Here is a 12,819-nt window from a genome sequence, read left to right on the forward strand (position 1 = left end):
GATAAATGCAAATAAGTAAAAACAAAGAAAAGAATTAAATTTGTGCTCCATTTCTTGTTGCACAAGTTATATATAGTAAGCTTTAATTTGGACAAAAAGTAAAATTAAATAACATACATGACAAAATAAGAAACTGGAAATGTCTTGTGGGCTACATTGCCTTTGGAAATATACATGATTCCTAATATACATTTCAAAATATCAATATTCTGATTACTTTGATTTTCTTTTGAAAATAAAGTGATCTGTAAACTTTGAAACACTCTTATCATAACGCTAATGATATACAATTTATCTAGATTTGCTAAGAAAACCATTGTTATTTATCTTATATTGTAAAGTATAAGGAACTGTTTGTTAGGACACAGATACTGAAGTTTCGCTCTTAAATCACTCCACAGGAGAATGTTACATATAAGCTGCTACACGTTCCAAAATCCAAAATATTACTTAGAAGGAAATGATAGGAGGACAATTCTTATCTTACACAATCAATATCAGGCTTGGACTTCCTGAAAGAGAGTCAGTCAGAGACAAATGTGTTTGTTTCACCAGGCCTCTACTGCCAAACAAGAAGTGTTGGAAAGACCCATCATGGCAACCTACTACTCAAAGTCATACCACTAGATAGTCAGATCCTCCAAGACTCCTACATGGAAGACTATCTCTGATCCACATGCTCTTCTTTCTACCAAAGAAACAATGCCTTTAGTAATTTATGTTTTTTGAATTTAGACAAATGAATGAACATTTTTCACACATATGAAGTTTGAAATACTTTTAATCTATTTTCCCATGATTAAAACTATCCATACAATAAATAATAGTAGCCACAATTTGGAACTTTTCTGTATCAATGGAAAAACAATCTGGAGAAACTAGATTCTGGAAAGAACCAAAGAAATCCAGAGATGCATCTATTTTCCACACAAGTGTTCAAGTGGAAGGAAGGCAAACATAGTTTCTTTAAAGTAAGAATTAGTCTAAGGTCTGCACACCCACACTTAATAAATATTTGTTTTAAACTTGCTGATTGTACTCTAGGTAGACTTTGTAGACTTGGTTATTGTTGACTGGCAAAAAATCTACTCGAGTGAGAAACAGGAACCTTAAGTAAGACTTACAGATAAAGCACATAGTGTGTTAGAATAGGAAACCAAAGTAGAAACATGAAACTTACATTTTGTTGGTCACAGGGCATGAACTCATGGCCTGAGCACTGTCCCTCAGCTCTTTGGTTCAAAGCTAGACCTCTACCACTTTGGTACAGAGTACCACTTCTGGTTTTTTGTTAGGTAACTAGAGAGAAATCTCATAGACTTTCTTCTCAGGCTAGCTTATAACCTCCATCCTCAAATCTCAGCCTCCTGACTAGGTAGGATTGTAGGTATGAGCCACTCATATCCACCCTCCCCCCAAACTGAAACTTTTGAGATTCTAGTAAGTTCAATTTTCAGTGGAAACCTCAAAAATTGTGGCCAGGAAAGACTCCTAGAATGTTGCTTGCTACCAAAGAATTAAAAGTACACAATGAGCACCCAGGAAGTTATCTATTAGTGAAGATGCAAGTATACAAGGGTGCTATTAATTCAGTTACTTTTTTTTTAATATGATTGATCTTTAGTAAAAATCTGAGCTTCTCAGAATGCATCTAATTCTTGGCATGAGCTGAGCCTGGGCCTATTCTACCTCAAATGCAAAAGAAGAGCCTACAGTATGCCCGCCTAGGATCAGGATAAATAGTTGAATGCCTGAAAGAAGCAATGTATTCCTGGAATGGGAAGATATGGGAGAGACAACAGCCTAGGGAGGAAACTGGTGGTCACAGCATTTAACCTCTTCTCCTTTGAGGAAACTGACCTCCCACAAAGTGGCAATGACTTAATTCATGTAGTACATTTTCTGATATGAAGGAGGCATCATGTCTAATTAAACAACTCACTGAAAGTCAAAGAAAGGAAAATTCTTTTGTGTGCCCCTTAGGCCCAGTCTCAGTTTATCTCCATCTTAGCCTTTGTCCAGACTCTAATCCTAGCAGATGGTCCCTGATGAGGAGGAAAGTGTGATCTCCTGGCTTCTGACTGGCCCTGCGGGGATTGAGACCACTTTCAGATTTGAATCTGTTCTTCCTGCCAAAGCAGTGGCTGGTGGTGAGAAAGCTCATTCTCTGAATTGTACCCTATTAACAAATCTTTTCAGAGAAGTCAAGGAATGACAGATTCTGCCTGTGGGAGTGAATTTCCCCATTTACAAAGAGGTCAATTAATATCTGATTCTGAGGCCCAGGTGGAGGTCCTTCACTAGATCCTCTAAGATTTAGTGGGAGTTAGCTCAGACTCCAGGCCATCCTCACATTTCTCCAGCTCTTTCTCATGAACCAAAAGGTCACAGGAGTTTAGTTGAGAAACAAGGAGAAATGGGAGTAGCAGAAGAATCATTGGCAGGGGGAGCAATTAGAAACTCTGGGTGAAAATGTGCTCAGAATATCTACTAGGACCACTCATCATTTGGGAGTTACATCATAATATTAGGGATTAAAAATAATGAATTACTACCTAAATTAGTAACTTCATTGCTCTTATTGCAAGTGTTCTGTCAAAATGTAGGTGTCCTAGCTCTATGTTGATGAGGAAAAGAGAGCAAATTCTTTACCCTCAGAGTTCTACTGAGTACCTTCATCCACCGCTCAGGTTGTTCTTACTCTACTTCTCTGTGACTTTCCTTTGCTGGTTCTAGCAATGACATTTGAAAGTGTTAACATCTTCAGATATAATTAGACTTTATTTTAATCCATTTGTTAACAAATAAAACAAATTTTGGGGAAAATCTGTACATGGTACATTTTCTTCCATGGCATATTTATTTGATGATATTAAGTGTTATTTTTATAGTTTCATCTTAAAAGTTGAACAAAACGTTTTGTTAAATTAGCACTAATTAATTGCACATTTTTCCTATTTTTCCATCTCTGTATATGTGTAAAATATATCTTGACAACATTATTCTCTCTCCCTCACATTTCTGATCCTCCAGTGAATTCTTGCTATTACATATACTCAAGAAAGACCCTGCTCTATACTCTCATAAATATTTTATGTGTATTTTATGTTTTTGAATACGTTTCATCAGTGTACAACAAATATGCATATACTTCAGTCGAATTGACCATGCAAATGAATCTGTTTTTCTATACTTCATCCATCTTCTATCATGTAACAACTTTTGATGAATCTCATTTTATACCTCTTTATTCAACTTTTTAAGATAATTTGTTATTAAGCATCTAACATTGTCTTTTTGCCCAATTGTTTCCTTCTTAAAATTGCTTCAAATTATAAACTATATATGTATGTGTTCAGTGATATATTTAAATTTCGGTCTACAATCCACATATTATGGGATACCTTTAACCTGTTGTAACTGCTCTGAAAATCATTATGGAGCTTCCTCACAAAAGCAAAAACACAATGCCATAAAACCTAGTGAAATTAGGAATAGGTGTATATCCAAAAATATTCTGAAGTCAAAGAGGAGAAGCATTTACTTCTCTTATATCCCAGTATATGTTTATAGCTAGGAATATCACATTTTCTTTATTCCCTCTTTCTGGTACACCTAGGTTGACTGCAGAGTTTGGTTGCTATGAATACTCCTGTCATGAACATGGACATTCATGTTGAAACATATTCCTTCAATATGTATCAAAATTGTTATAAATGTCAGTAAAATATGTCTTTTCTGGCATTGTGTAAACTTCCATTCTGAGCTCCATATGGGTTGCACTAGTTTATAATGCCACACAGCTAAATATAGTTCCTGATTTATTTCAACTTCTCCAGCATTTGTTTTTATTTGTTTGAGTTGTGATAACTATTCTGATGTGTAAGATGGAAGCTCAATGATTTTTGATATATATTTTTTGTGGATAAGAATTTCAATAATTCCATTTATTTATTAAACTTTTATATTCGTGCTTCATTCCTAATCAGTGTCTTTCTTTTATGTTATTTCATCAATTTTTAACTTTTATAATTTGTGTTTTTTTTCTATTCCAACTACTCACATTAATAAACAAAAATCACTACATTCGTGCACAATTTACTAAAATCAACTGATTGTACATTTATAACACATTTTTTTACAACCAGGCAATTATTTCAATAAAGATGCTGAACTTCTTTCTCTACAAAGATAGATAGTTTCTCATATTAGCCCTAAGCTAATCTCAGCATTAACAGACACAGCCGAGGCTCCAAGAGTTGGGCTAAGTAAAACGCACTAACACAGTAAAACTGCATTTAAAATGATCAAAAGGCTTCATAAGCTTTTTTAAAAAGGCACCACCTTCAACAAGCTAATGGTGAAGTTCACAAGCAGACAATAGGAATCTGAGCATCAAGAAGATCAAAAGAGAAATGTATAGAGAAGGACAACTTTAGAACGTTGACTCAAAATTTGGTGGTGAGGAAAACCACTAGACACCAAAACTCAATGCTGAAGGGAAGAAGTGTTTTACCCCAAACCTCAGCTATATCTGAAACTCTCAAAGGACACAGACGCACACAGACACACAGACACACACTCACACACTCACACACACCCCTCATGTACACAGAACCACAGGGGCAGTTGTATCTAGGACAATGAAGCTTTTTCCACCTTCCTTTTAGATAATCAAATGTGATGTTGTGGTTGGCTCCACAACCTCAACACACCTGAGCAGAAGGAGGGAAAGAATGCCTTTGACTGCACGATGGCCTTGTGTGCCCCTGGCTTCCTGTGTAAGAATTCAGTTCGTGGTTCCCTAGGCAGGTGTGGCCAAGCTGAAATGGGGGTATTTTGCCTGGAGGATGGCACCCCAGAGCCCTGCAAAAATGGTGAACTGGCGTGGGAAGCCCTGTGAGCATCTCTGGGATGGCCTCTCAGCGGTGTGGAGAAGTTGACACCTGTAGTTGACATGGCAGGAGGCAGGAGGACAGCGGGAATCCTGAAGACAGGAGAGGCACAGGAGTGAATGAGACTTTCCGTGGAGAAGCCTAGGCCATGCTAAGGAAGTTCCCAGGCCGCACAAGGCAGCCACTGCACAGGTCCCCAGATGTCCCATCGGTCTTGTCCACAAAGCCTGGTCCTGATCCAGAGGTGGAACCTCCCCAGCTACCCTGGGATCAGTGCAGCAGGAGCAGTGAACTCCAGGCATACTTCCAAAACCTGGCCATTGTAACACAATGATTATAGTCACATTTCTTCTTTGTCTGGTATCATAGTCTCTGCTATTCTGTTCTACTACCCATAATTAATAGTACCATGGTTCCAGCCACCTGATCCCTGACACCCCTGACACTGATACCCCATTACCTAAAAAAACAAGGACAGAGTGGGCACAACCAGTCGACTTGGGTACTGCTGTCCTCTTGTAGGCACATTGGGACAAGTTATTCCTCAGATATTCAACATGAGTGACTAACTGGAGGTGGAAAGGAAAGAGGTTATACAGAGGTGAATAAAATGTAGAGTCATCAACGTATCATTGGTTGCTAGGAAAAGAAGGCCCTAAGGTAAAAGTTAATGAGAAAAGAAAATTTTACCAAGAATATTGGGGATGATGCAATAGGTTTAGCTTAGTCTCTTATGCTAGTGATCTGAATTATTTTATGACATAGATATGTAACTGTTTTGCATTTTAAAAATTATATGAAGATACACATATGTGATAGTTATATTAAGTTATGGAATAGTTGCATATAATTAATGCTATTCAATATTTTATGCTCTATGATAGTTAACCCATGAGTCTACCATTGTCAATATCAATTGAGCTATCAACAACTGAAATTTCACTGTCAAATACTACAAGTAATTTACTGATACTAGTACCAAAATGAAAGCTAGAACAGTAAAACTGAATAAAGCTACATGTTTGAAATGAGGGGGTCAGTGTTAAGGGCTACTTCACCATGGAATCTTGGAACAACAGAATGTGTTTTGTTGAATTACTAGTTTTTTTAAACCTTGTTAGAAATCAAACATTATTATTTATTTTTGCTTTTTTGGACCTCTTTAGTGAATGGTTTACAAAAATTTATCAAAATGACTTAGAAAATTCACTGATGTGAATTATCAGATTAATATTATCTGCAAAGCTGTCCTGAGATGCAGGCAGGCTGGATTCCTTTTCTATTAAATTAATGAAATAAGCTTAGATTTGAATGGATGGACAGTCCATGACATTTGTTCCAAAACAAGAAAAGATACTGGAGAAAATAAAAGAGGAAGGAGACCCAAGTCTCCTGAAATTAGCAGAAATATATTGAAATAAAATTTTAAAATTCACGGTCCAAAGCAAACCCTGGCAGGAAAGTCTATGAGACTCTTACCTCCAGATAACCACCAAAAAAGAAGAAGTGTTGCTGGTAGAGTGTTCCCCTTGATCTGAGGTGCTCAGGAACATGTTAACACTCAGGCCTAAAGTTCAAGCCCCACAACTGACAAAAAGAATTTTTTTTAAAAAAGTAAAGCATCAAACAACCTGAAGAAATTGTCCAGAATGAAGAGTGTGGCATTACGCATTTACATGACTTAGTCATTTGCAACCTCCAGAGGAGGGTGGGTGAGTTGTGTGTGTGCCAAAACCTGCAAAATTGTTTTGCACTTTACCAAGGAAGGAAGAATTGGAGGAAGGGGAAAGGAGTTTTGTGGCCTGTCCTTTTGGTTCAGTGATTGTTTTCTGGAGTCAAATTCAGAGAAATTCCTGGTAATCCTACTTGCATAGGGAACTAAGGAGCCATGCCCTGGAAGTGGTCTTTTTCCTGTCCTTTGCTTGGTTCCAACTGCTACTGCATAACCCAAGACCCACTTCAGGACCAAGATGCCATAAAGACAACCTTAGGTCCACCGGGTAGGTGGACCTAACCATAGCCAGAAAAGGCAAAAAGTGCCATGTCAAGGGCAGCACGTGAGAACTAGACCAGACAGAGTATTTTTGTCATTCTCATTTTGGATTACCACTTTGATTCTACAAAATAAGTATTGATTTTAACTCCTCCCTCCCGCCTTTGAATGAAGCTCACAAAAATCCTGCCTCTAGCTCCCAGGACACATAACTATTAGGTTTGGACAATCATTTCCATGATAGAGTATGACTTAATTGTATTTTGAACACAAAGCGTGCTAATAAAACTTGTCCATTTTTTATTGTGAAAATACCGTACAGAGGGGATACAATTACATGAGCAAGGTAAAAAGTACATTTCTTATCAAGAATTGTTGCTTCCTCCTTTGTTTCCCCTTCTCATCCCTTGCCATCTCCCCACACACACTCCCGCCCTGCCCCTCCCAGCCAAAGTTGTAAAGTTCATTTTTCAACATAACGACTTGTGCATTTCATTGTTGCAAAAGGTCCAACTGTATCCCTGTTAATACGATTTGTTTTTGCCCGTCTCCAGAAATTATACCAACATCAAAAAAAATGAAAGCAGGGGTTATACCATCGGAGAGGAACATACAAAGCAACAAAGAAATCATCCTATAAATATGTTACAAACAATCGCAGAAAAGAAAAAATAAAACATTTGAATACTTCCCTTGGGGTTCATTTCACCTAACATCAACTTATCTGAACTTTTCTGCTTGTCTCAGACATATACTAGTAATTACAAATAAGGGAAACCATGGGACCTATGTTTCTTTGGGCCTGGCTTACTTCACTTAATATAACTTTTTCCAAGTCTTTCCATTTCCTAACAAATGGGGCAATGTCATCCTTTCTGATGGAGGCATAGAATTCCATTGTGTATATATACCAAATTTTCTTGATCCATTCATCTACTGAGGGGCATCCGCATTTGTTCATTAACTTAGCTATGGAAAATAATGATGCAATAAACATACTTGTGCTGATAGCTTTACTACTGTTTGCCCAAAAGTGGGATTGCTGGGTCATAGGGGAGCTCTACGTGGAGTCTTTTGAGGAATCTCCATACTACTTTCTAAAGTGGTTGAACAAGTTTACATTCCCACCAACAATGTAGTAGGGTTCCCTTCTGTCCACATCTCCTCTATCATCTGTTGTTATTCAAGTTCTTGATTATAACTATTCTAACTGGGGTGAGGTAGTATCAGAATGTTGTTTGGATTTGCATTTCTTTTATGGCTAGAGAGGTTGAGCATTTCTCCATTATCTACTGGCCATTCTTCTTTCTTCTTCAGAGAAGTTTCTCTTTAAGTCTTTAACCCTCTTATTTATTGGGCAGTTGTTTATTTGAGGATTTGTTGTTGGGGGATTTAATTTGAGCTGCAGGTATATTTTCGATATGAGACCCTTGTCCATTTAATGGCTAGTGAAGACCTTCTCCCAATCCATGGGCTTTCTATTGAACTTGTTAGGTATGTCCTTTGCCATGCAGAAGCTCTGCAATTTCATGCAATCCCATTTGTCGAACCTTTCTTTGATTTGTATTGTTTCTGGATCTCTACTAAGAAAATTTTGGCCTGTGCCAAGAAGACCTAGGGTTTCTCCTATTGCATCCTGCAATATTTTCAGAGTATCTGCTTTGAGTCCAAGGTCTTTGATACATTTGGAGTTGATTGAGGTGCAGTGTAATATATAAGGATCTAGCTTTAATTTTCTACAAATGATTAACCACTTTTGCCTACTGCATTTTCTGAAGAGGCTTTCTTTCATTCTATTTTTTAGCTCCCTTATAGAAGATTAGATGGCTATATGTCTGTAGGTTCATTTCTGGGTTTTTAATTCTATTCCAATGGTTTTGAAGTCTGCTCTTGTGCATGTACCAAGAAAGTGGCAAAACCTCCCATGCTCCTGGATTGGAAGGATCAACATTGTGAAAATGGCAATACTTCCCAAAGCTATCTACAAATTCAATGAAATATCTATCAATATTCCAACCTCATTCTTCAAGGAAATAGAAGAGGCAATCCTAAAATTCGTATGGAACAGTAAAGACCCCGAATAGCAAAAATGATCCTTAATAAAAAGAACAGAGCTGGAGGAATATTAATTCCAAATTTCAACTTCACTACAAAGCCATTGTAAAACTAGCACATTTTGATCTTAGTAGAATATAGACTTTTTCCCCTCTCAAATTTATTGACTGATAGGCAGCTTTAGAGGGAATCTGTTTTCCTTTTTAGATAAAAGGATGTAGGAAACTATGTTCATAATCTGGCTGATTCTCCCTGCACCTCAACACTTAAAATACAAGTTTCACAAGCATTTACAACAAAGAATACAAAAACCAAACACTAGGAATACAGAATCTTTTACAAAAACCAGAATATAATTTTGTTGTCTGAGAGAGGGGCTATCTTTATATATATATATATTAACCAACCCAAAAGAACAGCCATAGTACCTGACATGAGTGTCATTGCTTGCTATGCCATGAACAAGAAGCGGGGCAGGGCAACCTGAGCCAGCGGAGGCGGGGTGGGGTGCAGGAAAGAAAGTATCCAAATAGCCTGGGTACAAATGTTAGAGTTACCACTCCTGCGCCTGTCTTACTTCTCGCATCACAGCAGAGTCATCCCCTGCTCCAAGAAGGCTAAATATGTAGAAGCAGATCTGGAGAATGCCTTCAGTTCAGTTGGCCCAACCACACAATGCATGGGTGTGATCCCTAGGCAGGGTCATTCAGGCCCTGGGCCTGCAGGCAGATGCTAGAGAGTTCCCGTGGTACCTTGCCATGCACGCCCATGCCCAGGTAGAGCTTCCAGCAACTGCAGCTGGCTCTGTGCTGTGGCAGCCACAGGTTCACTGCCATAACCCCCCATCATGTCTTCTCCCACAGTCTCCTGGCATTACAGAAGGTGGGCAGGCTGCAGTTAGGCTCTTACTTCTCCAGAGTCCCCAGCATGCCCAGTGGGCCCAGTGGGCCAGATGAAGAGATTGCCATCTGAACTACTAATTTTATGGAGCAGTTGTAAACAAGGTGATACACATTAGTGTATGCACGATGTTATATCCTGAGTCTACAGTTTCCAAAGGACATCGAACTTGATACTAACAAGAATGGATTTTATTGTTTGTATTTATAAGGCCATATTGGCGAACTGAAATAAAGTACAATAAAATTGTTATCTAAAAACACAGTATTAAATCTCAGAATTTGAAAAATTTTGCATGTAAGTAGTGCAAATGAAGTTATACTAGAATGATAAAATATGCACAAACTATATTACTTTAGTTACATTCAAAAGTAAAAAAATAAGGAATTACAGAAAGAATACCAACTGTATACAAAATATTACAATGGTTTTAAAGGTTGAAATAAGATAGGTTATATATGTTGTTGTAATAAAACATAGTATTTCTATGATCAGGTACTGTTTATAACACTGAAGGAAAATATTAGAAAGTAGAAATTATATGTGGCACCTGTTGCTTCTGGTCCCAAGGAGGGGAGTGGCACTTCCAAATGTGAGTCCTGGGAAGGCCCTCATACCCAGCCCACATAGATCCATCAGAGGTCTGTGCAGTGACTCTGGGGGGACTCTAGGGTACCACAAGGCTGCTGCATTGTATCTCTAAAGCCTTCACCTTTGTACTACCTTGAGACTTAGGGAGTAAGGGGCCAATGGGGCTTAGACAAAGAGTTGAAATATACCAAGGGAATATCTAAAACAGCAGTCCATACATCCACATTTCCATTGAGGTACCTTTCTCCCTGAATATAGGAAAAAATACTGTGAAACAAAGAAAGTGGTCCCTAGAACTAAGTAAAACTTACTAACCAGACATGACTGAGGCAATCAAATTTAACCTAACACACAAATGTGCAAAATCTTCACTGTTTATACAAATACACGTGGAAACAAAGTGCAATAGAAGATAGGTATCTTGCATTAATATTTACTCAGCTAGGCCATGGGGGCTCATGACTACAGTCCTATATAGGAGAATTGAGCTCTTGTGAATAACAAGTCTGCAAGATTCCATTTCCCAAATAACCAGCAAAAGCTAGGCTGGACCGGACGCTGGTGCTTCATACCTGTAATCCTAGTTTCTCAGGAGGCTGACATCTGAGGATCGTGGTTCAAAGCCAGCCCAGGCAGCAAAGTCTGTTAGACTCATCTCCAATTAACCACTAGAAAACTGGAAGTGGCGTGGCTCAAGTGGTAGAGCGCTCACCTTGACTTAAAGAGCTCAGGGACAGAGCCCAGGCCCAGAGGTCAAGCCCCATGAATGTCAAAAACAAAGCTAGGTGGGAGGCATGACTTAAATGGTAGAGTGACAAGCAAGCAAGCAGAGTCCTTGAGTTCAAACCCTGGTACAAGCTAGCTAGCAAACAAAGATATCCTCAAAATTTCTTTTTTATGAAGGGAAGGAATGGGGTGGTTGTTCCATCAATCTATCCAGGAAAATCATCAGTGATCTTTCTGGCAATCCTCAAGCTGACAGAACTGATATCTTCCCTTTTAAGAGAAGTTTTCTCTCTCTCTCTCTCTCTCTCTCTCTCTCTCTCTCTCTCTCTCTCTCTCTCTCTCTCTCTGTGTGTGTGTGTGTGTGTGTGTGTGTGTGTGTGTGTGTGTGTGTGTGTGTGTCCATTGTGGGGCTTGAATTAAGGGGCTGGGCACTGTCCCTGAGATTTTTGCTCAAAGCTAGTGCTCTACCAATTTGAACCACATTGCCACTTTCAGTTCTGGTGGTTATTTGAAGATGAGCATCTCATAGACTTTTCCTGCCTGGGCTGGCTTTGAACCTCAATCCTCAGTTCTCAGCCTCCTGAGGAGCTAGGATTTTACTCCTGAGAAACCTGTGCCCTGCTAAGGGAAGTCCCTAACCGGATGGTCATCTGAATGCCAATTAGCCATTCTTATCATTCTCTGTCTGATTCGACTCAATTAATGGCTGTGTAATTACTGATAGGTTGTTTAACCTCTGTGCTTCTATTTGAGAAAGTTAACAGTTAACTGCTCAGAGCAGTCCAGATTTCAGTGAATTAATACACAGAAGTTCTATAAAGAGCAGATGTTGGCACACAGTAATATATCAGAAATGTTATTTTTATAACCAAATACAAGTTGTGACAGTTATCCTCACATATTAGAACACATGGGACAAGGAACATTTCACATACCTCTAAGGAAGGAACATCAAAAAGAAGAAGCGCAACTGTGATTGTCAGTAAAAAGAAAACATTATTGTGTATATAGTACTGAATTCATTCATCTAGAGTTTCTATAACTGAGAAGGGCACATTATATATCATTGAAAGCAACAATGTTAAATCACTATTTAGACAAGGCAGAGATCAGCCAGTATCACGGTCATTTGATATAGTTTTTCCAACTTTCCAAAGCTTGACAAGAGAGTACAGAAACAAGGATTTCTCAACATGGTTGGCCAATCTGGATGCTCTATGGTGCAGTACCAGCAGTTCAACTAAGCAGTTCAGCTTAATAACAGCTATAGTCAGTGGAGATTTGTTGACTATCCCTCATGGAGATTGCCATCTCTCAGAGAGATCACACAATCTCTTTGTCTTTTATGAATGCTACAGTATCTCCAATAAATATGAAGATTGGGATGATGCTATAATTCATTCTGTTACTCAGCCTTATATCACCCAACTATATATAAAAGTTCATTGCTTCATAAAAAATATTATATGTTCTGAGAGGTATCAAGTTAACGTACTTTGCCAACATTCATATAATTTTACATCTCTTTATTTAGGCAACGCACTGCTTAAGTCATCATATTAACTATTAATCCTAATTTTACAGCATATTTTGTAGTTTTTATTCAGAAAAATAGAAAAAAGAATAGGAACAGGTTGGACTCTTCATCTCGAAAGGCTA

This window comes from Dipodomys spectabilis, unplaced genomic scaffold (genome assembly GCF_019054845.1).
Source record: "Dipodomys spectabilis isolate Male_0828 unplaced genomic scaffold, ASM1905484v1 ptg000312l, whole genome shotgun sequence".
NCBI lineage: Eukaryota > Metazoa > Chordata > Mammalia > Rodentia > Heteromyidae > Dipodomys > Dipodomys spectabilis.